Source organism: Trichechus manatus, unplaced genomic scaffold (genome assembly GCF_000243295.1).
Source record: "Trichechus manatus latirostris isolate Lorelei unplaced genomic scaffold, TriManLat1.0 scaffold00048, whole genome shotgun sequence".
NCBI lineage: Eukaryota > Metazoa > Chordata > Mammalia > Sirenia > Trichechidae > Trichechus > Trichechus manatus.
In genome coordinates this window covers 14,746,532-14,770,673 of record NW_004443984.1, presented here as the reverse complement: position 1 = coordinate 14,770,673, position 24,142 = coordinate 14,746,532, and the positions used below count along the sequence as shown (strand labels likewise).

The following is a 24,142-nucleotide window of genomic DNA, read 5'->3' as shown; positions in this document are numbered from 1 at the left end:
CTTGCATTGCCACTAGCACAGGTCACCTGGGGCACAGTGTAGCCAAGACAGGGTGTTGGGATGAGCATTTCTTGAGGAGTCTGGGCCCTCCTCTCATTCTACAACCTCCTCAGGGACAGGGGCCATAGGGGCCCTGCACCTCTGCCTCCCTCTGTGTCCACCTGGAGCACAGAGGAGGGCTTCAGGAAATGCCCCAAGTGTGGGGAGATCATATGTGCATCAGCGTTTGTGCTGGAAGGACCTCAGGAGAAACCCAGTCCACCAGTTTGATGGGTGTATCTGTGGATGATCCTCACCTGGCAGGAAGGGCAGCTGCCGGGTGAACCCCACCACTGATAATTGGGGAATTTGGAACCTGTTGAAAGATAGAGGAAGGAGTAGGACAGATGGGCATCAAAAAGATCACTTTGTTACTGACCAGTGACCAGCTTAGAGACAGTGACTCGGGTGGGCTGCCGGGTGGGCTTCCTCGTCTCACACCTCGGCATTGGACTCAGCTCTCAGCCATCAGCAGGCCTCCACGAAAATGGTGAAAACACACGTGCCTTGCAGCAAGCATGTCCCAAGGAGGAACTCACAATCGCCCAACAACTTCTCCCAGCCCCACCAATCAGCTTGGTCACCACCGGGCAGAGTGAGGCATGGAGTGTGACGTTAACTGTGTGACCTTCCCACAGAAGCGTGAAGCCTGGGAGGGAAGGAGGTTCCCCTCCAACCGGGTAGCTGATGAGGGAGAAGGAGGTGACTCCCTCGTGGAGAGTAGTCCACACTGCTGGGGAACCCTGGCTTTGGTGCTTGCCTGTCCCTCTTTCAGTCCTGTATTGAATACAGTGTCATCAATGAAGATGTCACGTGATTAAGTGACTGCAGACCTGCCCTCCTCCAGCCTCCGGGTCTGATGAAAGACAGTGAGCTCCTTTGGTTTTATACCTGTAGGGCCGCTGTGAGTCGGAATCCACTCTACAGCAGCGGGTTTTGGTTTTCATCATTTATGTCACCTAGCCACTGTATCTCTATAAACAAGTGGGGTATGGGAGAGCCCTCGACGTTCATTCACTATCTTTCCCCTACCATGGGTCAGAATCCTTAAGTGTCTACGATACAGCCCTCAATAAAACATAGTCTTGCCCTCATGGTGCTTATGGTTAAGGATATTTTCAGGAATTAGCCCTCAGAAGCTCTTAAGTGTTTCCAGCGTTGTTGAACAGTTCCTAAAATGCCTTTCTGCTTCATTGTCTAGATGCCCCGGTGGCATAGTGGTTAGGCGTTTGGCTGCTAACCAAAAGGTCAGTAGTTCAAATCCACCAGCCGCTCCTTGGAAACCCTGCGGGGCAGTTCTGCTCTGTCCTGTAGGGTCGCTATAAGTCAGAATCGGCTCGACGGCAGTGAGTTCCCTGTCTTGGTTATCAGAACAGATGGAGCCTAGATGACTCATTCTTTGATATTTTGGGCTTCTCCAGAGCTTCCGGATCCTAATTTAGAGCCTGAACACCTTATGAGTGGTGGTTGTTCCTGGCCCTGCAGCTTCCCCTACAACTTGGATTAAAATAATAACCCATTGCTTCAAATAGTCTTTTCATTGTTTACCTCTCTGTCCTCAAAGTTAAGTCAAAATTCCAGTTAATTGGCACTATAGCCATTTGGGATCTAGTTAAAAAAAAAATTGCTGTCGAGTCCAACTCATAGCGACCCTACAGGACAGGGTACAACTGCCCCATAGTGTTTCCAAGGTGTGGCTGGTGGATTTGAACGGTTGACCTTTTAGGTTAGTAGCCAAGCTCTTAACCACTGAGCTACCAGGGCTCCTAGGAGCTAGTTAGAGGAGACTTTATTGTGTGTTCAGGCAGCTACAGGGCTGTTTGAAATGACCTACAGCTGCCCTTTCATCTCTTCATGCCAGGCTTCTGGGTTAGGCATCAGGGACTTCCCCGAAGCCCCCCAAAGGCCCTCTGTGACCACCTCTCCAAGGTGACTGGGCTTCTGTCTGCAGGCAACCCTGGTGGCCTCAGGGGCAGAGCCCTGCTCTCTTCCTGTCCCTGTGCCAGCTTCACCTTCCTGTTTCCTGGGCTAACTTGCTGGTCCTGTTCACTGGCTGATCTGACCTTGGTTTCTAGGGTACTGCTCAGCCTCCTGCTCACTGGATCCTTTATACACTCGCCGTCTGCCGAGCGGACGAACCAGTGTTCTGAGTAGTTGTGTTCTTAAAGAGACACTGTTGCTTCTCTTCTGTCCCCCAAGTCACCTTAGGCACAAGATTCTGGCATTACTTGTGTGCACTTAGGTGATAATCAATGCTGATGAACCTGAGCTCGGAACGCCTGCGTTAAGCAGCCCAAATGCATTAGGTGCTGGTATCTCCCATTTAGCAGATGAAATCACTGAGGCACAGGGAGGTTAAGAAGCTTACTCCAGGCCATAGAGCCAGGAAGTGGAAGAGGAGGGATTCCACCCAGTGAGGACTAACAAAGGAACCCTGTCCCTCACAGGTGCCAAGCACATCCTGTCTCTCCAGGCCCCTGCCTCAGGTAGGTCTAGGATTTCTGGGAGGTCCTGGTGGCTGCCTCTCTGGGCTGGGCTGGGCACTGCAAAGCAGGAGGGTCGTGAGCAGCTCTGTAAACTTCAGCTGCAGGGCCAGGCATGGGTGGGCTCTGCACAGGTGTCCTTAGCAGCAGGCTCTCTCCTAGGGCTGTGGGTTTCTGGCCTTAACCACGTTAAAGATAACAGAGGGAGTGGGAGGATTCAGCCAACCCTCCTGGTCACCTCGATGGCAGCTTCAGAGACTCAGAGAGGTCTGTGCTTGGTGCTCAAAACTGTTAGAATAAAAAAAGGAGTGAACAAGCCAACTTTGCGTTGTTTGCACTTTCACTTCCCTGCCACCTGCCCAGAGAGTATTTGAGTTGCAGATGATAGAAACACAACTGAAACTGACGTACAAAAAGGGAAATTCATGGCTCCTATAACTGACACAATCAGAAGTAGGACTGGCTTCAGGCATAGCTGCATCCAGGGGCTCAGACCATGTCATATCCCATCTCTGCTTTCAACTGTTCGGGCTCAATCCTTTTGCAGGCTTTTCTTTTCTGATGGCAAAGGTGGCCCCTTACAGGTCTAAGTAACATTTGCCTTTTTAGGACCTCCAGTATAAAAAGTCCTTCATTCCCAGTATTTCTAGCAGAAAGCCCAGGGCTGACCATGTGACAGCCTTGAGCCAATCACATGGTCCAGTAGCACAGAGTGCACTGATTGGCTAGGCCCCGATCCTGTGCCCTTCTTGGGAAAGAGTTGGAGACAGGCATGGTGAGCCCCAGTGAAACACAGGGACTGAGAATGAGGTGTTTCCCAAAGAAAGATGGGAGGATGGGGAAGAATGTTCACCGCTGTGAATGGGTGCTGGGAGCAGGCACAGCCATCCACTGTGGAATGTGAAAATCCTTCCTTCAGCAAGTGCGTGTTGGTGCCCCTTGCTAGGTGTTGTGGATTCTAGGCAAGCCTTAACCAAAAACCAAATGAGTTACTATCAAGTTGACTCCAACTCATGGCAACCTCATGTGTGTCAGAGTAGAACTGTGCTCCGTAGGATTTTCAATGACTGATTTTTTGGAGGTAGACCACCACACCTTTCTTTCGAGACATCTCTGGGCGGACTCAAACATGCAGCCTTTAGGTTAGCAGCTGAACGCATTAACTATTTGCATCACCTAGGAACTCGAGGTCGGTTGATAATTACACAGATTTGCTTGAGTGCTTGTGTAGCCAGGCCCCATTCCATACCCCTGCAAAGGAGCACAGTTATCTCTTCTATTCACTGTTCACTGTTTCTCCCCTTTCCCTTCTGTCTCCATCTTCAAGGACCGGCTAAGTAGTCACCACCTCTTAGATTCCTTCTGAAGTCTCCTGGTCATAATTAATCACGTCCTCTCTGCTCCTCAGGAGCCGTGGTGGCGCAGTGGTCAAGTGCTCAGCTGCCAACCAAAACGTCTGCAGTTTGAACCCCCAGGCAGCTCCTCAGGAGAAAGATGTGGCAGTCTGCTTCCATAGAGATTACAGCCTTGGAAACCCTATGGGGCAGTTCTACTCTGTTCTGTAGGGTCGCTCTGAGTCGGAATCGACGCAGTGGCAATAGGTTTGTTTTTCGGTCTCCGTTCCTCTCCTCCCACCCATCTGTTTATTGCACCTTTCCTAGGTGGGCTTATAGGTGGACCCCTGAGTCTGTTGACTTCCTTTTGAGCACAGGGCTGAGTTAGGTTTACGGGTGTGCCCCCCAGCTCCCCACACTGTGCTGTGCCGCCCACACTGCCTGCTTGTAGGCCCCAGAAACGCTGCTGTGACTTCCCCCTTGCCTGCCTCATGGCCCATCAGCCATCAAGCAGAGCACACCGAGGTCAGTGGTAGCAGCTGGTGCTCCAGGCCCCCCAGACGGCGCCTGGCTTTTCTCAGCCTTCCTGCCGGGAGTCGGGTTTTCCAGGCTGTGTCTGGAGCATGGCCATTTCCCTGGAAGCACTGATTGATTCCCCTTAGAGGTGACCTAGTTACATAGCCAGCAGCCAGATGTTGCCTACTCATGGCAGGGCAGACCATGGGCAGCCCAGGAAGGTAAGAATTTCACCAAAGGGCACGTTGGCTTGGCTCTGTGCTGGGCATTATTTAGAGCAGAGGTGCTGGCCCTACCGGTTTTATTTGGTATCAGTCCCATGGGAGGAGAGTTGAGCTCTCACGCTAAGACAAGTATACAGAACCAGGGATCCAAATTGGGGAGCATTGGAAACAGTGTACCAAGTGGTTAGGGCCGTAGAGTCATGCCTAACCAAAACCCATTGCCATCAAGTCAACTCCAACTCATAGTAACCCTATAGGACAGAGTAGAACTTTCCCATAGGGTTTCTAAAGCTGCAAGTCTTTATGGGAACAGATTGCCTCATCTCTCTCCATGGAGCTGCTGTGAGTTTGAACTGCCAATCTTCCAGTTAGCAACTGAGTGCTTAACCATTGTGCAACCAGGCTCCTGCAGCCGTGCTGCCTGGGTCCAATTCATTCCAACCATGAGGACCTTGTGCAAGCTATTTCACCCCTCAGAGCCTCAGTTTCCTCATCTGTAAATTGGAGATGCTATCCCTATCTAGTAGGGGTTTTGTGGAGATTAAATGAGATGATACATGCACAGCACTTAGCATGGTGCCTGGCACACAGTAGGTGCTCCCTAAATGCCAGTTTTATTAGTTTGATACCCACATGGGCGCTGCGGTGATAGGAGGCTCACCCGAGAGGTGCCCAAGTCAGATAAGTTGAGAGTCAATGAACAGTAGGAGATAAAGCATGTGGAGTGGGGAGGACTCACTGGGGAGACACTCTGGGGTTAGCGTCTGCTAGGCTTTGGGCTTCCCCTCAGAGGATGGCGTCTGTCAGCAGTTTTCAGAGACCTCTGAGTTGTGGGAAGGCCCACACTGTGGGCGTTTGGGCAAGCTGCTTAGCCCCCGAGCCTAGTGTCCTCATCATGTAAAATGGGAATGATGGTACTCACCCTGCGGGCTTGGTATATAGTACGTGCTTAATAAATGGTGTTAATAGTTGCGGTCGAGGTGGCTCCAAGTCATGGCGACCTTATGTATAACAGAACGAAACACCGTCGGGGGCTACGCCATCTTCATCATCATTGGCAGGTTTGAGCCCATTGTTGTGGCTCTCGAGGGTTTTCTTCATTTTCCTGACCCTCTACTTTACCAAACACGTTTGGTAATCAGTGGTGGCTGCTGCTTTATTGTTGTTGTTGTCACTGGGTGTCGTCAAGTCAATTCCGACACATGGCAGCTCCATGTGTGCAGAGTAGAACTGCTCCGTAGGGTTTTCAAGGCCTGGTGGTCTGCTTCCGTAAAGATTATAGCCAAGAAAACCCTATGGGGCAGTTCTACTCTGTCACATGGACTTGCCATGTATTGGAATTGACTGGACGGCAACTAACAAGAGCACCTCTACTGGGTGGCTTCAAACAACCATCCTTTCAGTTAGCAGCCGAGCGCTTCACTGTTGTACCACCAGTGCTCCTTGCTTTATTAATAAGCCATTTTAAACACAGTGGAAGATAATGGATTGCAAATAATAAGTGATGTTTTTTAAGCATGGGGTTCGTGTCGGCCCTCGCAGTGTGGGAGGTGCTTCTCCGTAGGGTGGGGTGTGTGTTTATGAGGGTCTGTGCCCATCGCACAGTCTTCTGCCTATCAGAGGTACCTCGGAAGACAGGCCTGGCAATCTGCTTCCAAAAGGTCACAGCCTTGAAAACCCTAAGGAGCAGTTCTGCTCTGCACACTCGGAGTCGCCATGTGACTTGACAGCAACTACCAACACCAGCTTTATATTGAGCCAAAAATCGATCTCACGGTAGCATCCATCCTTTGAGGATTTTGCATCATCTATTTCCTTGACATGCTAACCCTCTGAGGTAACAGTGGACCCTATACCCTCCTGTACCAGCTTCACTTCTCTAGGCATCTTTCCTTCCGACCCCAGCAGACAGACGGTGCTGGGTGAGTGGAAGACAGGACATCTTGCCCTGATCCGCCCAGCTTGACCAGCCTTAGATCTCTTGCCCCCAACCGGGAGCTGTTTGTGCGGTGGATGAAGAGCTGCTGGAGCCAGAACCTTCTCTTGTGCATCCAAGGGAAGAATGTTCCCAGCCCGAGGTGTGTGCTCCTGGCTCTCCTGGCGTTTGTTTAAAGAGGAGGCAGCAGGAGCCTAAAACATCAGGCGGGCCCCCTGGGAGCAGGCAGGCAGGGAGGGAGGTAGAAGCGACTGGAATGCTTTTGGGGCAGCTGCGGCTGGCACAGTAGCCTGGGCCGGGCCAGGACTGTAGAATTGGGCTGCCTGCCATTCCTTTTTTTGCAGCCTACCGGCACTTCCACGCCCATGCTGACAGCTCTTAGACAAAGAGGAACCCAAAGGCAGTCAGTAACAGGCTCACAGGGGGACAGCGGTAGTTCAGTGTTAGAACTCTTGCCTTCCATGCAGGAGACCCCAGTTCAGTTCCTGGCCAGTGCACCTCATGTGTAGTCACTCCCCATCTACCAGTGGAGGTTTGCGTGTTGCTATGATGCTGAACAGGTTTCAGTGGAGCTTCCAGACTACGACAGACCAGGAAGAAAGGCCTGGCGATCTGCTTCCAAAAATCAACCATTGAAAACCCCATGGATTACAACATCCAATCCCCAGCTGATTGTGGGAATGGCAAAGGACCAGGCAGCATTTCATTGTGTTGAGCGTGCAGTCACCGTAAGTCGGGGGCCGACTCGACAGCAGCTAACAACAGGTTCACATACTGCTTTCGGGGTCCACAGACAGCATCCACGGCCGTCTAAACATTATGGTACTCGCCTCTTGACAGGAGGGTCCTGTGAACATTTGCAAGCATCAGGGAGATTACAAAAGGAGGAGGTCCAAGGTGGAGAGAAAAGCAATATGTTAAATGCCGACTGGTGAAAAGGGAGATTGAATTTCTCTGCCTAGAAATGTTTAACTTAAACCAGCCGTCTACCTTCCAGGCCAGGCAGCCTGGGTTGGGGTCTGGTTATTTTTCCTCCACTTCCCCAAAATTAGATTTTGCAGATGTGCAGGCAAACGCTAATTTGGAAGGAGATTTATGGTTTTCTCTGGAGATCAGGAGCAGCAGGGATAATTTCCTGGGCACTGCAATTTCCTGGGCTATCCTGGGTTAATTTTTATGATTGCTGGAAGGTTCTTAGCTGAAAACTCTTTGGCCCTGCCAGATGTCTTTGCTGAAATCCGTGCCGTCCACTCACCTGGAGGAGGACCAGGGGCTGCTGTCCTCTTGTCCCCTGGCCTCCTGGGTTTGGACATCCTTGCCCAGGGCCTCATGGCTAGAGAATACCAAGGCTCGCATTGGTTTTTCTTTGGATTCCTGGGACGTCTGCAGCTATGCATTGCCCACCACTGGTGGTGGGTGACCTCGCTGGCCTGGCTGGTGATCAGCCTGCAATTCCAGAGGGACCCGGCAGCAAGCCCACGGGACATGGGCCTTTTCTGGTTACAAGATGACTTACAATGCAAACACCTGCTTCTGATTAGGGCACTTATTTTTTCAGTTGGCTTATTTTCTGCTGTGTTGCCCAACTGTGGAAGCAGTTTTAAGCATCCACAAGCTGTGGTGTTTGCTTTATTTTGCTCTACATCCCTTCGCTAGTCCTGTAAGCCCAGCCTGCATATATCTTCCCTCCTTGCCCTCAAGCAGCCACAAGTGTTTATCTGTGCCAGGAAAGAGGTCCCCAGCTCAAGGCCCAGAGGTTCCGAGAATATGTATGGTTTGAGGTGTGCAGGGTGGAGGGAGTGGGAAGAGGAGAAATCTAGAAGTTCAGCTCATGAAAGTAGGACAGGATGAGGTAGACTTATGAGAATAAAATCTGTAAAACCAGTTGCCGTCAAGTCCACTCCGACTCATGCTGACCCCATGTGTGTCAGAGTAGAACTGTGCTCCATAGGGTTTTCAGTGGCTGATTTTTCAGAAGTAGATCACCAGGCCTTTCTTCTAGGCACCTCTGGGTGGACTCGAACTGTCCTCCTTTTGGTTAGCAGCTGAGCTTGTTAATCATTTGCGCCACTCAGGGACTCTTATAAAATTTGTAGATAAAAGAAAAACCTTTCATCTGCTCCACACAGTTCTCATCCACTGGGTCTCACTCACCCTTCTTTCCTTCCTTCCTTCCTTCATCCTTCCATCTATCCATCCATCCATCCATCCATCCACCCATCTAGTCTGGATACTTGGATTCTGCAGCAGCCAAACCTAGAACCTGCTGTTCTCTAGTTTGTGTCAAGCAAATGGTTTCTCCTCAGTTTTCTCCTTGGGGATGGGGGTAAGGGGCATGGCTTCGAGGAAAAATATATTTGGTCATGAAAGCACCTCTGGCCAGGAGAGATGGTCTCAGGGGGTTTTGGGCTGATCTGGGCCCTGGGCTTGCTGCAGCTCAACGGCACTTCTTGGGTCATGGGCCATGGCTGCATAGGTGCTGGGGGTGCCCAGAAGGTCACGGCACAATGCTGCTGTGTACAAGCTATTTCCTTGTCTTGGTTGGCAGGGTCATTTGTAACCCTCCAAGGAAAACAACCCAGGAGTTGGTCACCATTAGTCAGCATTCTGCATTGCCTCTTTGTCCTCCGACTTGTTTTTGAGACCCCAGTGCTAGGGCCTGGTGTTGGGCCAGTCAAATTGGGTGCGTGCAGCACATGCATGTGTATATCTGTGGGGGGTAGTGGAAGGCTGTGGGTTTTTTTCAGTTCGCATTTTTTGAATAGTTTTCTCCTCTGCTCTCCCAAGAGGCAACGTGCGGAGTAGAGCAGCATTTGACCTTTGTAAAATGTTGGTGGCGTGTGCCAGAAAGACCGAGGGTGGGGGAGAGGGGACTTTGGGTGGAAGTAGGCAGTGGCTAAGAGCAGGAAGAAAAGTCACATCTCTACTTTTTTCAGTCCATAAGCTGGAGAAAGCGAGGAGGGGCAGGCAGGCAGCGAAGTAGACAGGGGGTACCCATGCCTCACCTTGCAGCTTAGAGTTGCATGCGTCACGTACTCAGCCCTCAACTGCTGTGAGCCCCACTCTGGAGGCTTCTCAACCAAGTGATCTTGGGCAAGTTGCTTCACCTCTCTGTGCCTCAGTTCTCTCATCTATAAAATGGGGGTGACAATAGAACCTATCTGATGAAGTTTGTGAGGATTGATTGAATGGCTATACATAAAAGAACAGTGCTCAGCACATCGCAAGTGCTCTGTGCTATGGACAGCTATTTTCCTTCCCTCTCCTTCTCCCTTCTGGAAGCCACTGCCTTCTTGTTCTGAGACCAACCGCTGCCCAGCAGCCTTCTTCCTTGAGCAAGCCTCTTACTCTTTGTACCTTTGTTTCTTCACCTGTAAAGGAGGAATAACCCCAGCCTCCGAGGTTGCTGGGAGGTTGCATGGATGTGTGCCTGGCATAGAGAAACGTTCTGAATGCCTGGAATGCCCAGTCCTTCCAGCTGCAGGTCATTGGAGTCCTGTCATGCTGGAGGCCGAGTAGGGTTTCCTGTGAACCACTTCCCCCATGGCCTAGTCCTGCTGTTTCTCAGCTCAAGGTAATTTTTCAATTAACTCCATTTGCTGGAAACCAGGGCACCCTTGGAGTGTGGGAAAACATCCCAGGCCGGAAGGGCCCTCCCCTCTGCCCCCACTCGCTTGGGGCTTGGCTGCAGAGGGAGGATCCAATTTCACATCAGGACACCAGGATGTGATCTTGGTACCCCTCTGAAGAATCCCAGATGGCGCCTTCTGGAAGCCCCAGCGACCTCCTTGCTGGCAGGCAGCCCACCCTCCCCATCCCGCGGGCTCCCCACCCGGGTTCCAGAGAGCACAGCTCAGGCTCCACGGTGCTTGTTAGTGACTTTATTGCTAAACAATTTAGAAAGGCGGCCCTGCCAGTTTTCATAAGTGAAACATTTAAAGTATGCAGAGCATACTTTATTTCTTCCTGGAGCAGCTGCTCAGTTGGGTTGGTGAATAATCAGGAGTAAGTCATTACTCTGGATTGGTGAGCCGCCCTGCCGCACTCGTGGGCTCCGGAGCCTAGGTATCTCCAACCAAGTGATGGGTGTCTCCCCTGTGTCTATGGAGGTCCTGGGAAGCTCGAGACCAAGACGTACTCTTCCTCCCCCTTTCCCTCCATGGGGTCCAGAATATTCTAGGGTGATATTAGCAGCTGCTGCCAGCCTTTACTGAGGGCTGTCCTGTGCCAGGCCCCTCTTGAGCTTGACATCTAGTACTCACAGAACGTCACAGCAGCCCTTGGGGATGGGCACTATTATTATCTCCATTCGGCACATGAAGGAATCCCTGGGTGGTGCACACGGGTAGGTGCTTGGCTACTGACTGAAATGTTGGAGGTTAAATTCACCCAGAGGCACCTTGAAAGAAAGGCCTGGCAGTCTACTTCCGAAAGGTCACATCTAGTGAAAACCCTATGGAGCTCAGTCCTATTTCGTGACTCAAGGGCAACTGGTTTGGTTTCTTTTTTCCTCTCCACATGAGGACAGGGAAGTAACCTACTGGGGTCAGGTAGCCAGTGAAGGACAGAGCCAGGATTTGAATCAGGCAGTCTAGTTCCAGAACCACTGCTCTTAACTGTCATTGTCAGCACCTTACAGGTGAGGACGTTGAAGGACTGTGAGGCTATGTGAGGGCAGGGAACACCCATGAGTTGTTTTCCTTCACCTTCAGAAGTTGTGTATGAGACTGTGAGTCCTCCAGGTTTGCCATTTGCTCAGACTGCTGTCTGGATTTGGTTTAAATTCTCCTGAAAGCTCAAATCTGTTCATGATAGGGATCTGAAAATGTGGGAATTTCAGACTCGCCACCCTCGCTTGATAGGACGTCCAGGAAAGCCATGGGGTGAGATTGACCGCCCACGTCTCTTCTCCACATAATTGTTTACATCTGCGTGACCTTCGGCATGCCTCGCACATATGTTTAACCGCTGAGTTGATGTCTGAGACTGGCTTTGAAGAATGTCCCAGCTGAAGCATGTTTTCAGTTTGACTTCCAGTGGCCTAACTGTCAAGGTGGTGGATTCCAGGCTGGGCCTCAGTTTAACTGTCTATAAAATAGGGATAAACATACTTGTTTTTTTTGTCTAGTCTTCTCAGCAAGGCAGCTCCCCCATCAGAAACTAGACACTGGGGGACCTACTCTCAGAAGTGGGACAGGAAGCTTCCATTCGTTCTTCAGATTCTGGTAAAGGGTGGAGAAGGAAACTGAGACACGGAGTGTTGGGCTGCTGACTCAGAGTGAGGGGAGGGAAAGAAAGCAAGGGCTGGGCTCTCCCCAGCCATCTGCATGGCCTCCTTCTAGTGAGTTCCTCCTGGTTTGCATGAGCTTTGTGCTCACTGCATTGATGGACTGTGTCACTTGTTGGTGAGTGTGACCAATGCCAGGACTTCTCTTTTATCTTCCCTTTTTGTTTTGGTATTTGTTTCCCCCCCTTGGAGGGTGGAGAAGAGGGAGGAGGGGTGAGAAGTGAGAGTCACCTGGTCGTTGCTGTCTGTCTCCTGGGTATGTTCCTTTAAGAGCCAGGCCATGGGGAGAAGTTTGTAGAAAGAACCAAGGCTGGGGGACGTGGCATTTTTCTCATCAGAAGCTCAAAGACCTGAAGTTCAGTGAAAGGCCTGATTTCAGCTCTTGGGCCCACTTGTCAGACTCTGTCCCAGCATTTAATTCAGGAAATAAGCACAGCCTGCTATTTAGGCCGGAAGCCTAGTCCCGTGGTGAAGAACGTGAACTTTGGGATCAGACAGACTTCTGAGTTGGGGTCCTCTGTGCTGTGCCACTTGGACAAGCCAGACTGCCTGTCTGAGATTCCATCTGCATCTGTGAAATGAAGACAATGATAGCACTTCTCCCAGGGTGTTGGGGAGAGAATTCGCTGGGCCAAGGTTCAGTGCCAGGCACGTGGGCAAGCCTCACGTGGAAGCTGGAACCCTCCGGCGAAGGAAGGCTGCAGAGTGGCTGTGGGGTTGATGTTCGCAGAGGCCTCGAAGTGAGAAGCAAGGCTGATGTGGGCAGGGAAAGTCAGGAAATGGCTGGGAGATAGAACTTAAAGGTGTGTACCTTCTGGGACTTCAAGCCAGGGAGGCTCATCGCCAAAGTAAGAGAGAAGCCAGAATTGAAGTAGAAGGTGGTCACTGGTTTTGTGGAAGTAAATTCCATTGTCTGTTTTGGCTTGTCCAGTTTCTGAAGGAAAAGTGACAGTTGCAGTACTAAGCACACAGCAGGTAGTCTAAGTGTGGGAGGACACTGGACATCCAAGAAAACTGTCCCTGACAGTTTATCAGGATTCTTCTTCAGTTGCAAGGGATGGAAAATCCAACTCCAACTGGCTTGAACAAAAAAGGAATGTATTAGCTCATGTAGCTAAAAAGTCCAGGGGTAGATCCTGGCATGGGGGGTGATGTGATCCAGGACTCAGGTATTATCTGAATCCAGTTTTTGTCTCTGTGACTCTCCCCTCATGGTAGCAAGATGGTTGCCAATAGCAATAGGCTTCCTCTGCCAGTAAAGAGAGAACCTGGCTCCTGGTCCCTCTGGCAAAAGTCCAGGGATTGGCTGTGACTGGACTGACTTGGGTCATGTGCTCCCTCCTGGACCAATCACAGTGGCCAGAGCGGTTTAGTCCTGATTGGCCAGATCAGGTCACATTTCCACCCCTAAGCCACAGACGCTGAAAGGGGAAGAGGATGGGCAGCTCCCCAAAGGGAAATCCGCACTGCTGACTAAAGGTTGGTGGTTCAAGTCCACCCAGAGGCACCTCAGAAGAAAGGCCTGGCAATCTACTTCTGAGAAATCAGCCATTGGAAACCCTATGGAGTACAGTTCTACTCTGACACGTATAGGGTCACCATGAGTTGGAGTCGATTCCACGGCAGCTGGTATTGGTATGTCTAAAAGACGGAGGCCTGGAAGTCAGCCAGACAGAAACATCTGCCTACTACTGGGGAAGATAATGACGAACTTTGGAAAGAAAAGGTGGGATGGGCCAGGGTCTCAGGGGAAGTGGTATCTTTGAAGCTCAGCCTGACAAAAGTGTTGTAATGCCTCCTGGTGCCAAGAGGACGTCCCAGGACGGCCCCCTGCCATCCCACAACCTACTAGATTTGTGATGAACTGGCCACAGCTCGCTGCTCCTAATCCCCACTGAAAACCATGTCCAGGAGGGCACTGAGGAGGCTGCTGGCCTCGCCCTGAAGGGAGCTTCCTTGCCCCTCCTTCTCCCGCCCCTCCTCCCCCAGCAAGCAGATAGGAGGAGGTCCGGACTCCGGGCTTTGGAAACAAGCATTTGCTGTCTCTTCAGTCTGTCGCTGCCCACCAGGGACTCTGCTCCCCAGGGTGACAGGCGAGAGGTGGCAGCCTCTCCCACCCCAGCCAGGTGGTGTGGTTTGACGTTCAGATTCCTCCTGTGCTAGAATCACCTGCTGAGTGATTTTTGCAGCCCTAGCCACAAAGGTGGCACCCTTGCCCACGGCGGATCCAAGAGGCCCAAAGGATTCCTACTGGCTGTCAGTACCTGTGGCGGAAAGGAGCCAAGCCCAAAGGCCGCCAGAGTATGTCTCTTCTGGGCTTGCAAAGCAGTGGGCTCAGGAGGAGAGTGCCTCAGGCGGTAAAGAGGAATAGTTTTATGGATCAGGCCAGGCTGCGCACCCGCAGGGGCCATGTTCTGCAGCGCCAGTCCTCATATTTAGTTCTGCCTGAAGATTTGCGATTCCTCGGCTTTGCCGTGGTGTCTCTGCTTTTAAGCCTGTGACCATCACCCTGGACAAGGACCTTGTCTTCATTGCTCATGCCTGGCACACAGTACCAATGACCAGTTGCCATCGAGTCAATTCCAACTCATGGTGACCCCATGTGTGTCAGAGTAGGACTGTGCTCCATAAGGTTTTCAAAGGCTGGTTTTTTGCCTTTCTTCCAAGGCGCCTCTGGGTGGACTTGAACCGCCAACCTTTCAGTCAACAGTTGAGCGCTTTAAGCATTTGCACCACCCAGGGACTCTGGGACATGGTAGTTAGTTGCCTAATAAAAGCTTGATGAGGGGACACAGACCCTGTCCCTGGAGAGACTGGATTGCCATGGAGCTGGGTGGGCACAGCGCTCATGGTAACTATGTGCCTCTAGGCAGCAAGGATTTAGCTTGGCTTTCAGGGACCCAAGGATGGTCTGGCTAAAAGATCTGTTTATAGGCCAGCGGCTGTGCCAGAACAGACTCCACAGGAAAGACGGATTAAACAATGCTTCAAGGAAAACACAGTTACTGTGAAATATGAGAAAAAGACAAAGACTGTATTGCCTGGGTACCTGGGAGCCTGCGTCCTCGCCCTCCCCCCATTGTAGTATGAATTACTCAGTGTCTCTCCCAGGTCTGAGAGCAGCCTTTGGAGCAGTACCGTTGAGGGACGGGTGAGTTATTTGAGAATCTCCTCATATTTTGTGACTGTTGTATTGATTCCCTCCACCCCTACGCGTCACCCCTCTGAGCTGTAAGGTCTCAGGATCATATGACAAAAGCCCAGAGAACACGGAAATTTCCAGTAAGTCATAGTCTCTTGCCTACCAGCTGCTGGGGCCTGTTTCTGTGTTGGTGGGTGTGTCTCCATGTGAAGGAGGGACAAAGGAAGGGACAGGAGAGTATGCATGTGGGGCAGAGGTGGCCCAGGAAGGCAGGCTGTCCAGCGCCTCATATAGGGCCGAGGTAGGAGGGGAGACCTGAGGGGGCTGGCCCAGCAAAGGGAGATGAGCCACGGCTGCCTCGTATTTCACCCCAGAGCCCAGGGTGACCAACAGAAGCATGTCCCTAAGGATGGCTGTTCCCAGGCTGCAGGTCCCAGATTTCTCTCTCCGTAGGCAAACCAACAAGTTCTGGGCAAGCCTCACTGAACGTCACTGTGGCGCTTATGGTCCCTTACAGAGCTCTGAGGGCCCTTGGGAGCCCAGTCTGAAGCTGAAGACCATAATGCTCCTGCTGCTGCCACCTGGGGCTGTCTGAATCCGGGACTCCCAGTCACACCGGTGTGTTGGGGCAGCTTAGCTGAGAGGCTGAGGTTCTGTGGCCTCGGACCTTGCAGGCGGAGGGGGTGAATGGAAGCATGAGTGACTGTCCAAGAAGGGTTGGAGGACCCCCTGCACAGACTGCCCGGGCTGAAAGGGAGCATGAGGCTTTTGCCTGCCTTTTGGGAAGCACTTACAGTCTGGTCCTTGCACCTCTGGGAGAAAGCGTGTAACTTCGTGGTTCCCGGCAGGGGCCCTGCAGCCAGACCACGTGGGTTTAATGGTATGTTCTCTCTGTACCTCAGGCGCTTTTGTAAAACCCCAGGGCATCTCCTACAGCTATTGTAAAGACTGAGAATGACTGCAGGTTAAGACTTAGAACACCTTACTGTTCGCACCTGATGAAGCTGATGAACGCAATCCAGAAAGCGGAATATACGGATGTTGTGGAGACGTGACCTCTTCCCCACCATGCGCTGTTGATGTTGGCTGCCATGGAATCGGCCTCCAACGCATGGCGACCCCATGCACAACGAGATCAGACGGTTGTGATCCATAAGGTTTTCATTGGCTGATTTTCAGAAGTAGATCACCAGGCCTTTCTTCCTAGTCCATCTTAGTCTGGAAGCGCCACTGAAACCTATTCAGCATCATAGCAACACGCAAGCCTCCACTGACAGATGGGTGGTGGCTGCGCATGAGGTGCATTGGCTGGGAATTGAACCTGGGTCTCCCGCATGGAAGATGAGAATTCTACCACTGAACCACCATGTGGTACCCCCGCAGAAATTGAGAAGAAGAGATTCCTTAAATCCATTGGCTCAGGCCTCCAACCCCCTCTGCCCTGAGCTGCAGGCTTTGCCAGCAGCACCCCTCTCTGACTCTGCTCTTTTGGGACTCCTCCTCCACTCCACACTGGCTTCCTTGGATGTGTTAATACGCTTGGTCCTGTTGCTTTTTAGCTTCGGAGGCCTGGGAGCCCCTGTCTCTCTAAAGTCACTTTGCCTGTCTCAACTATTGTGCCTCAATCTTAAAGTTTTAAGGACTGGATTTGGCCTCCGTGGTGTCGTCCTCATGGTTGAAACAAGAATAGCAGTCACAATAGCAGTGGCATCTCTGGACCAATCCGTGGCAGGAAGCTTCAGAGTTCCCTGGTCCTGGGCGTGATTCCACGTGCCCCTCACTCCCAGCGCTGTGATCTTCACTAATTAATAATGTTACCGAGCCTCAAGTGGGGATAATAGAGTTGGTGTGTGGAGTAAGTTAAATGAAGACTAACCCAGCATGTGGCATGCAGTAGGTGCTCAGAAATGGCAGCACCCACAAGCCATGGTTTCGGCAGGAAGAGTGTTGGGCCTGGAAGGGAACAGCAATGTGGTTAAAGCAGAACCTTGTATCATCTGGAAGTGACCTCCATTAGGCCGTGGGCGGTTCTCCCAACATTAGATTTCTTCCCCACCCCACGGTGTGTGTGTGGCTCAAGGGAACACCCTGGCATTTCCTGGGGAGGTAGACCCGCTGGTAGGGAGTGGAGGTTAGTCCACAAAGTCGTCAAGATTGGAGGCAGGGTAGATGGAGGCTCCCCTCCACTGGGGCCTGCTGGGGAGCATGGGGCTCATTAGCCCTGTTCTTGGATTCTTAGTTTTGGTATAAAAATGAGTTTTTACTGGAAAATCTAAAACGTGTTACTGCTGTATGTAGATTTTTTTCTTGAAGTATGATTTACATACAGTAAAATGCACAGGGCTTACGTGTACAGCTGGAGTTCAGTGAGTTTTGACAAATATGTGTGCTTGGCTGTTTATCAGGTTGTCTCACTTTAAAGACTAAGGTGCGCCTGATACAAGCAGTGGTATTTTCATTTGCCTCATATGCATGTGAAAGCCGGACAGTGAATAAGGAAGACTGGAGAAGAGTTGATGCCTCTGAATTGTGGTGTTGGCAGAGAATATTGAATATACCATGGGCTGCCAAAAGAAGGAACACATCTGTCTTGGAAAAAGTACAACCAGAATGCTCCTTAGAAGCAAGGATGGCAAGACTGCGTCTCACATACTTTGGACATGTTATCAGGAGGGATCAGTCCCTGGAGAAGGACATTGTGCTCGGTAGAGGGTCAGCGAAAAAGAAGAAGACCCTCAACGAGATGGATTGACACAGTGGCTGCAACAAGGGACTCAAGCGTAACAACAATGGTGAGGATGATGCAGGACCGAGCAGTGTTTGCTGTGAGTCAGAACGGACTCGATGGCACCTAACACCAACACCAACAATCCAAGGTGGGCAGCTGGGACGGCCACACCCAGCCTGGCCTTGCTGACCTCCCCTCACTCAGCCTGGCCTCTACTCAAAGCCCCCCTGAGCTCTTCTCCTTTCTCTCATCCTCTTGACTTAGAGACTCAGGCTTGGTGCCCCACCCTTTAATACATCCTCCTCCACCGTTTAAGTCACCCCGTACCAGGCTGGGAAGGCCCATAGGTCTTGGCTATGCTGTGATTGAGGCCAACGCCTTCCCTGGGAAGACCAGGAAGTTTGGCCCTTTTTCATAATAATGATTATGACAAGCATGCAGTTCCTGGTTGGTTCTCTGCAGTCAAGGGAAGAAGTTTCTTCCCTTCTCTTCTTCCTCTCCCACCCCTAACCCTGTGAGCTCACAAAAATTGTTGACCCCCACTTAGAACCTTCTAGAATGTTTGCACTTAGATGATTGCTTTGTTTAATGTTTACCACAGGCCTAGGAGCCTGGTCTTGGCTCCCATTTTCAGATAGGGAAGCTAAAGCTCAGAGGTCATAGGTCAGTTGTCCAAATGTCAGACAGCAGCTAGAAAGTCAGGGTGCCAAGACTGAGACTAGACCTGGCTGACTCCAAATCTGCCTGCCCCACCTCTGCCTTGGCACTGCATTTGGCACCCTTACTGTGTGCCTGCCAAGAGCCCAGCACTGAACTAGGCCTGGGGTGATGAGTGTGAGCAGAACAGCATCCCGGGCCTTGCAGAACAGACGAGCTGGCTCCATGGCCACATCCTTCTCCAGCAGCTGCATGAGGATTGTGCATAGAAATTTGGAGGGCTGGGAGCACCATGCACAGAGTGGCTGGCTCACTGTGACTCCCCGCCACTGCAGGGAATGAGCAAGTTCATTCCTTGCTGTAGGGGCATGCCTGCCACCACTGCCATCTAGCAGGGGAAGCCTGCTTAGGACCTGGGCTCTGCCAGCCCAGCTATCTGGCTGCACTTTAGGGAAACTCTTTGCGTCACCCACGGGCTTTGTCCCTCTTCCTCCTGGGAGGCAATACAGTGTAGGCATTAAGACTGTGGGTGCTGGAACCAGATGGTCCTGCTTCAAACTCTGGCTAGCTCTGCTCTTTACTCTGTGTGACCTTGGTTAAGTCACTTAACTCCTCTGTGCCTCAACTGCCCCACCTGTAAAATGGGGGTGATGGTAGCAGGACATACCTCATGGAGTTGTTCGAGGGTTAAATTAGTTAACGTATGTTAAATACAGCAGAGCCTGGAGTATGTAGTACATGCTCAGGAAGAGTTTGTAACGAAGTGGTTATTATAATAATAATTTCATATATATATATACATACACACACACACATACATACCTAGGCCCCTGGGTGGCACAAATGATTAAGCGCTTGACTACTAGTCGAAAGGTTGGTGGTTCAAACTCACCCAGAGGTGCCTTGGAAGACAGTCCTGATGATCTGCTTCCGAAAGGTCACAGCCTTGAAAACCCTGCAGAGCACAGTTCTACTCTGCACACATGGGGTTGGAATCAACTTGATGGCAACTAACAGTAACAGCTATTACTATTAGACCTTTGTCTTGGGAAGGCTGGGTTTGTAAACCTACAACTTGCTGAGAGACCTTAGAGGTGTCTTGAGTCCCCAGAACCTTGTTCAGGCAGTTCCTGGTTGGTTCTCTGCAGTCAGGGGAAATAGCTTCTTCCCTTCTCCTCTTCTCCCATCGCTCACCCTGCGAGCTTACAAAATTTAAACCTGGAAAAAAGTTGTCATAAACTGGGGGCTCTTCCTGAGGGCCAGGAACAGCTGCCTGGGCTCCTTTCTGCACTGTGTTGATTCCTCCATTATGAGTTCCCGCCTTCTCCTCCTCCCTGGATCCCATGGCTTAGCCGGCCACAGGACAGACACAGGAGGCAGGTGGCTCTTCGCAACAGTCTGAACTCCGACTTCGCCTGTAGCGTAGGCCGTGGTGGTTTGGATCTGGTGAATTGATAAAGCGTGGAGAAATCAAGGCTCTCCTGGACCAGGCAGCCCTGCTTAGCTGGTGCTGCTCTAGGTCTTGATACAGCTGGAAGACACACAGTGGTGCTGTCAAGAACCCAGGCTTGATTTCTCCTCACTTGGTGTGGTTCTGCCGTCATGCATATTGCCTCCTGGTTACAAAGAGCTGCTGTGTCTCCAGTTGCAAGTCCATTTTCCAGGCAGGAAGAATAAGGGGCAAAGACCTTTCTCCTTAAAGGGCGTTCCTCCTTGGGGACTTTCTCCTACACCTCACTGGCCAGAGCTGTGCCACATGGACAACCCTAGCTGCAAGGGAAGCTGGAAAATCACTTTTTCTTTTTAAGCCATGTACACATTGCTCTCTCAAATAAATAAAAGGAGATGGGCTACAGAAAGGCAGGGTCTGCCCCAGCTCCCTTGCCCACCCTGCATGGACCCTGCCTCTGAGTGGGTACACCACACTCCCTTTCTTGTGAGGAAGAGGCACCCAGGGGCCCTCCTCTGCTGTGTCCACCAGGTCTGGCCTCCCTGCTGTTCGGGTTGCCCTGAGGGCAGTGCCGTTGATAACAGGCAGTTTCCCCTGGCACAGGAGAGCTGCTGCCTCCCAGGCAACGCTTACTTCCGCCTTCTATGGCAGAGGGAATTCGGCTGAGTCTTGCTTTTTTTGGCACTGCACCCCGTCACCACTACCCACCCCCTGCCCAGAAGTCCAAGGGCCCTTGTGGTTGCCCAGTTGGCATAAAGATACCCACCTAATCTTTCCTTTGTGTGTGGTGTGTGCTTGGGCAAGGGCCAGGATGGTTTCTCCGGAAACAGGGGCTCCTTCCTCAGCAGCTCTCGCGCCTTGAGCAAAAGGTTTTTCTCCCAACAGTGGGTCTGCGGGCCTAGGCTGCACCATGAGCTTAATAAATAGTGGTTTTTCCTTGCTCCTTTTCGAGCCTTCTGTAGGCCAGCCCCGACCAGTCGAACTTTGTGCAGTGGTGGAATCAGTCTGTATCTGTGCTGCCCAGTCCAGTAGCCACTAGTTGTACGTGTGCACTGGAATTGTAGCTTGTCCAGCTGAGGAACTGAAGTTTTAATTAGTTTAAATTTAAATAGCAACATGTGGCTAATGACCACCATATTGAACAGCGCAGTTGTAGACTAGAGCCAAGGGCCCCATTTCCGCCGAGGGGAGAAATGCAGATCAGTAGCATCCATCTAGATTCATAAGGAGTGGGTTCCTTTAAAGACACTGATATCATGAAGGCCCAGAGAGGGGCAGTGACTTGCCCAAGGTCACACAGCAAGGTAGCAGTCCCCCGGAGGCAGAAACCCAAGTCTGTCCACTCCAGCATCTTGTTTCTGAAGAAGGCGGTCATTCTTCTCTGCGCAAAAGGGGAAGATGAGTTATGATAACACACACACACGCGCACACGCACACGCACACGCACACGCACACGCACACACACACACACACACCAGTCACGGTGCCAGCAATTTAAGTGCCTTACACGTTTCATTTATTCCCATCCCCCCACTTTACAGATGAGGCCCAGAGAGGGGAAGTGCTTACCCATGGCCCAGAGCCAGTAAATCGAGGGGCTGTGTCTCCCAGCCCAGGCTTTCTGTGATTGTAGTCCTAGGGCTGTTACATGTCTCTGCCCCTGGCAGGGTGCAGGATGTATATGATCTGGGATCAGACACCCAGCTGGGCAGGTGCAGTTCAGAAGCTCCGATTAGCCTCTCTCTTTGCGTGGAGTTGTTTTTCTAACCTGGTCTCCTAAGACTTGGCTCTTGCAGTTACTGCACCTGGTGTCCCGCCCTCCTGGCTCCATCCAGCTTGTTCAGGGCCTGACTTGAGGGGTGGGGCCTAGGTGTCAGGTCCATCTGTTAGGAAGGTGAGTTTGGGAAAACTCCGCCTTGGCCACTGGTAGCCAAGGAGAAGGGCCGAGTGTATCAGGAAGGGAGGGAACGTGGCACCCAGCCCCACTTTGCTCTCTAAATGCAGGGTCTGGAGAAGACGGTGCCATCTCGTAACCTTCCTCCTCTGAGATGCTTTCGCAAAGCCCTTTCTTGTGATTGGCCTGTTCCATTGGCCAAACTCCCCATGGGATGGGAGCAGGGTTGCTGGATAAAATACAGGATGCCCAGTTAAACTTGAATTTCAGACAAACAACAAAGTTTGAGAAGTATGTCCCATGCAATATTTGTGGCATACTTACACTAAAAAAATTATTTGTTGTTTATCGGAAATTCATATTTAACTGTGCATCTGGGTTTTTGTCGGTTGCTTGTTTTGGTTCTCGTTTTCTGCTTGTTTTGTTTTGCTAAATCTGGCGACCCGAAATGGGTGATACTATCCATTATACCCCGTGCAGTGTACCTAACAACTGAGACCCAGAGAAAGGACATGACTTGACCAGAGTCACAACTCGGACCTGACCGGGCCTGGATTCAAAGCCAGGTCTCTTGGAATCCTCGGCCTTCTGCAGAGCCACAGTGAACAACCATGTGGCTTTCTCAGGTGGGGTGAGGAAGGCCCGGAAGTCCTTCCCCTAAAAAAAAAAACAAAAAAAACCCCTGTCTTCTACCTGCATGGTAATGTGAATGGCAATATCTTAGCAGTCATTCACACCTTATTGTGAAATGGATTCTCGGCCAGGTTGAGTGGGAGTAGCGGCCCTGGTGAGAATTAATGAAGGGGAGCAAGAATGAAGAATCCAGAGTCTTGGGTGCTACTGGAGATGGGGGGCCAGGGCAGGGACACAGAGGGCTGTCCAGGGCTAAGGCCATTTATAACCTAACCCAGTCTACCTCTCAAGCCTTCCTTCTGCTCTTCCTCATCTCATACCCGTTCACTGGTGCCCAGGGACCTCTGGCTTTCCAGCCCCCTTGCCTTTGCTGATGCTGTTTCCTCTGCTTTCCCCAGCGCCATCTTCCAAGTTCTGTCTCAAATGCGGCTGTCTTCTTAAAGGTGTCCTGAGTGCTCCACCCAGATGCAGCCCCTGCTCTGGATCATGCTTACTCTGTACATGCTGCTTCTGCTCAGCTAGAGGCTTCATGAGGCCAAGGATGTTCCTGGTGCGGGGCCTGGAGTGTAGGCGGCCAGCAAATTTCTTCCTGGAATGAGGGCAGGGAGGGGCCCCCAAAGCAAACCTCCTAACTGCAGTTTTGCTGAGAGACTTGGACAGGATCCAACCTGCTGTGAGTCTGTAAGAGCATCCGGGTATGCCTTGAAGATGGCCTGTCTTCCCCGGGCACGGGGCTCTGGGCTCTGTGAGTACCAACCTAAGCACAGGGTCTGTCTGTCTGACATTCATGGAGTCCCTGGTGCCTGGAACAGCATCTGGCACGGGGTAGGTGCGCATAAATACTTGTTGGTTGATTGGGTGGATGGATGGATATAGTCATTCAACAAACATCATTGAGCACCTGTGATGTGCCGTACGCCATTCCACGCACTCGAGATGCAGCCGTGAACACACTGGCGCTGCCTAGGCCCCGCTCTAAGGGAGCAGTATACACAGAGACACAGATGGTATGGTAAACAAGTAAGCCTCCAGATACATGAGGATTTTTATTTTTATTTTTTGCAGATTCTAAGTGCTATCAAAATTGGACAGGGGTGGAGGCATTTCAGGTCTCTGGAGGAGGTGACAGTGGGGGTGGGATATGACAGAGTGGAAGGAGCCTGTGAAGAAGGGAGGGAGTATCTTCAGGGCTGAGGGAACAGTGTTGCTAAGGCCCTGAGGTGGGGTGAGTCTGGCCCCTAACAGAACCCAGAGAAACCAGGCTTAACAGGCAGGTGGGGCCAGAGTAAATGTTTGGATTATATCCCCCATAGGACTGGCCAACTGGGAGGGTTTTAAGCCCTGAAGGAAGATAATATGTTTTGCATTTCAAAGGGGCCCTCTGGCTTCTGTGGGGAGAAAGGACTCAGGCTGAAGAGGAAGCTGGGAGGGCAGTAAGGGGCCTTGCAAGGTCTCCCCTAACACAGGTGGCAACCCCACCCAGAGGGAGAACAGAAGAGGTGGTTAAGAGGTGGACAAGGAAATGGGCTAGAGTTGATGCCACCTTTTCCTAAGGCCTCTGGTGGTGGATGGGCGGCCTGTTCTCCCAGCCTCAGCCCTGTACCCACCTCCCTCCCCTGCGTTCTGGCTTTGCCCCACAGGACCTCGATGCTGGAGGATCCCCTGAGGAATGCAGGATAGTGGGAGGGTTGTAGCGCCTTAGAGAATTCAAGGGATACCACGATAGAGGGTAAGGGGCTTAGGGAAATGGCAGCCACTGTGCATCAAGCACTTCCTGTGTACATCGAGCATTCCCTGTGTACATTGAGTACTTCTTGTG

General features: G+C 51.5%; 1 protein-coding gene across 3 annotated transcripts in view; it reads left to right on the top strand.

Moving 5' to 3' along the window:
• Nucleotides 1-24,142, top strand: part of KAZN (kazrin, periplakin interacting protein) — a 576,871-nt gene that overhangs the window by 412,566 nt on the left and 140,163 nt on the right. Inside the window, exon 1 of one of the 3 annotated variants that reach the window (XM_012555771.1) lies at nt 11,044-11,171. The exons of the other annotated variants lie outside the window; for them this stretch is intronic. The gene's annotated coding sequence lies outside the window, so the exon portion shown is untranslated. Of the gene's footprint in view, nt 1-11,043; nt 11,172-24,142 lie in introns of those variants that run through there. 3 annotated transcript variants of the gene reach the window in all.